Source organism: Ornithorhynchus anatinus, chromosome 1, assembly GCF_004115215.2.
Source record: "Ornithorhynchus anatinus isolate Pmale09 chromosome 1, mOrnAna1.pri.v4, whole genome shotgun sequence".
In the NCBI taxonomy this organism is placed as follows: Eukaryota; Metazoa; Chordata; class Mammalia; order Monotremata; family Ornithorhynchidae; genus Ornithorhynchus; species Ornithorhynchus anatinus.
The window spans coordinates 159,034,910-159,041,038 of NC_041728.1; positions in this window are offsets into that span (position 1 = coordinate 159,034,910).

The window sequence follows — 6,129 nt, forward strand, 5'->3', positions numbered from 1 at the left end:
GAGTGATAATTGCTCTCTTGAACCAGGGAACAACAGGTCCCTATCCTGCTTGGTCAGTTGGAGACTTATTCAGTGGTAATTATACTTCTGACAACTTAATTTCATTTTGTGCCTCCATAAAATGGACAACATATGCTCTGCACATAGTAAGGGCTCAATAAATACATTTGATTTGATCAATTGACTTCTGAAGTAGGAGGTTTGTATCCAGTGGGTGCTCAAACACGTTCTCCTGACTAGAACCCCCTCCCCTTTATGTCCAACAGAGCTTTACTCTCCCAATCTTCAAAACCCTACTAACCTTACATTCCCTCCAGGAAGCTTCCCCTGTCATCTCACATTACCCCTATTTTGTCATCCAAGCCCTTGAGTCTCTCCCCCTAAACACTTAGGTATTGACCCCACCCCAACAACAATTATGTACATATCTTTACATGTGATTGCTCTCCCTACCAATAATTTATTTTCATGTCTGTCTCCTCCCCTTGATTGTAAATTCCCAGAGGGTAAGAATTGTGTCCATTTAGTCTACTGTACTCTCTCAAGCACTTAATATAGTGCTCTGCACTCAGTATCACTGAATGATTCATTGATCGATTGAGTAACTTACATGCATGCAAGTATCTACTTGAGAAACAGTGAGCCCTGTGGGTTAGAGCACAGGTCAGGGAATCAGAAGGACCTCGGTTCTAATCCCAGCTCCGCCACTTGTCTGCAGTTCTCTGTGCCTCAATTACCTCTTAAGTAGAATGGGGATTAAGACTGTGAGCTCCATGTGAGACTATTTCCAACCTGATTGTGTTGTATCTACTCCAGCACTTAGTACAGTGCCTAGAACATAGTAAGTAATTAACAAATACCACATTTAAAAAAAAAAAAAATCTGCGTCACTATTACAGATGGGCTGACTCCCTGACTCCCTGTCCAGGACTTCGCCAGATGCCTGCAATTGTATTAGCAACAAAAGTAACAGAAGCAGTTTTTATTCTAATTCCCACAGGAATCCCAGCAGACAGAAGCTCGGCAAAGGCAGTGACTGCTGCTATTGTCACTGATGCTGCCATAGTCATCATTTCCCCAACAATGGAAGTATTCTCAATGACATGTGTACCCTTATTGAGAAACTGCGGTCTTGGAGAAATGCTCTTTACCTAATTCCTCCTACTCCTCCAAAGATTTTCCATCTCTCACCACATCAAGCAAACTGTTCCTTAATAGTGAATGCAAGACTTTACACAAGATAGGAAACCTTTCTTTTCAGCTTTCCGCTACAATTCCTCCTCTACTTGCTACATTCGCACCATTCAAGCTCTCTTGGGATAGGATCTCATTTTCATCTTTCTCATCTCTGACCACTTGCTTACACTGTCCCTAGGGCCTAGAACTCTTTCCCTTTCACCAAAATCCGCCTGACCTCCAGATCCATAGTCATCACCTTCAAAACCTTATTGATAGTAGCGATGGTATTTGTTAAGCACTTACTATGTGGCAAGCACTTTACTAAGTGCTGGGGAGGATACAAGCCACTCAGGTTGGACATAATGATGATAATTGTATTTGTTAAGTGCTTACTATGTGCCAAGCACTGTTCTAAGTGCTGGGGGGGGGGAAGATACAAGGTGATCAAATTGTCCCACGTGGGACAATTGTCCCAGTCTTCATCTCCATTTTACAGATGAGGTAACTGAGGTACAGAGAAGGTAAGTGATTTGCCCAAAGTCACACAGCTGATACGCGGTGGAGCCGGGATTAGAACCCATGACCTCTGACTCCCAAGCCCATGCTCTTTCCACTGAGCCACACTGCTTCTCTAATAGTCCTGTCCCACATGGGGCTTGCAGTATCAACCCCCATTTTATAGATGAGGTAAGTGAGGCACAGAGAAGTGAAGTGACTTGCCCAAAGTCACACAGCAGACAAGTGGCAGAGGCAGGATTACAACCCACGACCTTCTGACTCCCATGCCTGTGCTCTATCCACTACACCATGCATTAATAGTAGTAGCAGTAGTGATTAGTAGGAGTAGTGATTATTTTTCTCATATTGATAATGGCATTTTTAAGTGCCAATATATGCAGAGCACTATATGAAGCACTGGGAAAAAATTACCAGTCAAGAATTAGATTCCATTCCTGGTCCCCAAAGACCTCATAATCTAATAATAAGGCAGTTGAGGGGACTGGAGACAGGAATAATACTCATAATAATAATGTTGGTATTTGTTAAGCGCTTACTATGTGCAGAGCACTGTTCTAAGCACTGGGGTAGATACAGGGTCATCAGGTTGTTCCATGTGAAGCTCACAGTTAATCCCCATTTTACAGATGAGGTAACTGAGGCCCAGAGAAGTGAAGTGACTTGCCCACAGTCACACAGCAGCCAGGTAGCAGGGCCGGGTTTCGAACCCATGACCTCTGACTCCCAAGCCCAGGCTCTTGCCACTGAGCCACGCTGCTTCTCTATAATAGTTGATAAGCACTTACTATATGTGAAGTGCTAAGTTGAAGCTCTATGATAAGTTTGGTCAAAGCCTCAGTCCCATAGAGGGTTTGCAGACATAGGGCAAGGGAAAACAGGTGTTTAATCCCCATCTTACATATAAGATAACTGAGAAGTTGTGACTTGCCTCAGCAGGCAAGAGGTTGAGTCAGGTTTAGAACCAAGTGTCTTTACTCCCAATCCTGTGTTTTTTCCTCTAAGCCATGCGGCTCCAAATTCATAAGAAAAGATGACCCAATAAAATCACAAAAAAAGTGCTATTAAAACACAAGCAACTATGATAAATTCATCAAGAAGGATAGGGTGGTGTGGCTTGAGGGGCTGAATTTGGGGCTTTTTTTTCCATTAACCCTTCCTGATTAAATAGCAGCCACCTGAATCCTTTCACCTTTCAACTACCTTTAGACCATATTTATTTATGTCCTTCCTTGCCATTTATGTACATCTGATTTAACACTTTTTTTTTTAGTGCAATGCTTGGAGTATTTTTATGACTATCTCCTTCATAAGAATCAGTGTGGCCTATTGGATAAAGCATGGGCCTGAGAGTCAGAGCAGTCAGATTCTAATCCCGTCTCCCCCACTTGTCTGCTGTGTGATCATGGGCAAGTGTCTCAGTTATCTCATCTGTAAAATGGGAATTAGGACTGTGAGCCGCTTGTGGAATTAACTTGTATCTGTCACAGGGTTTAGTACAGTGCCTGACACTTACTAAGCACTTAACAAATACTATTAAAACAAATGAGCATAAGGTCCTGTGGGCAGGGAATGTGCATTTTTTGTTGCTATTTCCATTCAATCAGTCTACCATTAATATATATTGAGGGCTCACTAGTCTCCTATGCTCTTGGGAAAGTACAACAGAATTAGATTAAAAAAAAATCCCTGCTCTGAAAGAGTTTACAGTCTAGCAGGGAAGGCCTGTTAAAATAAATTGAGGTAGAGGTAGAAGGAAAGATGATATATACATGTGTGTATATATATATATACATATATATGTATATATATGTATATATATATATATATATATATGTATATATATATACATATATATATATATATGTCACCTGTACTTAAGTGATAGTTTAGGTAAATAATTTTGCCAAGCAATATGTTCATTAGGAGTTTAATGAATGCCACTGCTCCTCTTTTTCCTTCTCCTCTTCCTTCTCTTACTATTATTATTAGTGAGATATTTCATAGTAATAGCATTATTAAATACTTAATAGATGAAGAGCATTGTACTAACCTCTGGAAAATAATGCACAGATAATAATAATGATGCTAATGGTATGTGTGAGCACTTACTATGTGCCAAGCACTGGGGGAGATACAAGGTCATCACACTGTCTTAAAGGGGCCTCAAATTTTTAATCCCCATTTTACACATGAGGTAATTGTGGCATTGAGAAGTTAAGTGCTTTGCCCAAAGTCACACAGCTGAGCAGTGGCAGAGCTGGGATTAGAACCCACAGCTTCTGATTCCCAAGCCCAGGCTCTTTCCAAAGCCACACTGCAGATGGAAATTAGATCCATCCTTGGCCTTGAAGAAGGGACCCACTATCAATCAATTGTATTTACTGAGTACATTTTAGGTGAAGTGCACTGTATTAAGTGCTTGGGAGAGTACAATACAATTAAATTACAGACAAATTCCCTGCCTATTATGAGTTTACAGTCTAGAGGTGATGACAGGCTATCTAAAAAGTATTTTGATAAATGTTTTCTTGAATTTCCAGAGATGCTCTCACAAGACCATCTCACCTCTTAATACTCCACATATTATATATATATATTTCCTTGGATTTTAAATGTAATTGCAAAGACAATTCAGGTTTCTTCCATTCCAATTATTTCATATTGAAAGTTACTAACAAATCAACCACTATGCCATTTTTTTCAGTATTCCACTGTCTTTGTACTGAGAATAATAACGGTATTTGTTAAACACTTACTGGCTCAGGGGAAAGAGCCCAGGCTTGGGAGTCAGAGGTCATGGGTTCAAATCCCAGCTCCACCACTTGTCAGCTGTGTGACTGTAAGCAAGTCACTTAACTTCTCTGTGCCTCAGTTACCTCATCTGTAAAATGGGGATTAAGACTGTGAGCCTCATGTGGGACAATCTGATTACCCTGTATCTACCCCAGTGCTTAGAACAGTGCCCTGCACATAGTAAGTGCTTAAAAAATACCAACATGATGATAATTATTATTATTATTACTATGTGGCAGACACTGTACTAGGTACTGGGGTGGGTGGAAAAAAGCAGGTTGGACACAGTTCCCCTCCCAAATGGGGCTCACAGTCTCAATCTCAATTTTTCTACAGATGAGGTACTCGAGACCTGAAAAGTGAAGTGAGTTACCTAAGGTCACATAGCAGATAAGTAGCAGAGCCGGGACTAGAACCCATGAACTTCTGACTCCCAGGCTCATGCTGTATCTACTACACCATGCTGCTTCTCAATGCCTTCTGTAAATGAACTTCTAATACAAATTAATTTTGTATCATTTTTATTAAAACTATTAAGGGTCCCAGACTGCCCCTTGGTAGGATATCTACTACTGAAGGTAGTATGCAAAAGGGGTGAGCAATGAGACCTTTATATCAGTTTTGGTAATAAACTTCTTGTGTTGTGAGAATAACTCTGATGCTGCACTTATGCCATATTGGAAAAAAATGAGACATTTCTAGAAAATCACTGGTACAGTGAAGTCATTACTGAAACTCGGTGACAATATTTGCCCCCTTGCTGACTTTACAGTTTGGAAATTGAAAATAAAACATAAAACATCTAACAATGAAACAATGAAAGAGCAAAATAAGCAAAAACTTGAAAGAAATTGGATTTGATTTAAAAATACTTCACTTTATTCTTTCAGATACTTTTTCTTGGGCTACAAACCCTTTGAGATCACCTAATTTGTCCTGAGGAGTGAGGCAAGGATCTCAGGAAAGTGGAGTGAGAAACAGTGGGAAACCCGGAATTAGTGGAAGGAGAAGAAGGAGATTAACAAAGAAAAAGAAAGATGTAAAGAGACTGAATTGAAAGTCTAAAAATACACATCATAGATAGCAGTTGGTTACCATGGGGACTACTGGGATTTTGGTTCCTCCAATCTGGTTGTGGCCTTGTTGGCCAAGCCTCTGAGTTGGTTAGCCCTCAACCTTTCCTTTGGTCCTTGGTGGAACAGTAGCAAAAAATAATTCTAAAGCATTTTAGAAATTAATTTATGCAATAATTATTAACCCATATTATTAATTAATAATACTAATTATCATTAATTAATAATATTAATTACCAATCAACCCATAATTAATTAATTTATATGATTGATTGGAAAGTTGCAAAGTCATGCTATATTTAAACAATTTATGGCATTTTTTTTCCTTTTGAACAGGAATTGTAATTCTGGAAAGGAGTAGAAGAACACTCTGGTGTACATTGCTCTCCCAAGAGTTTAGAACAATGGTTGCACACAGTAAGTGCTCAATAAATACCACTGAATATCATTGATTAATTGATTTTCAGATAAGCAATACATTTCTCCTCTATGTAATAACTCTTTATGTGAATAATCTAATTGTTCTTCACTCTTAATTCTCCTGCATCCGTACTCTGGCTCAGGT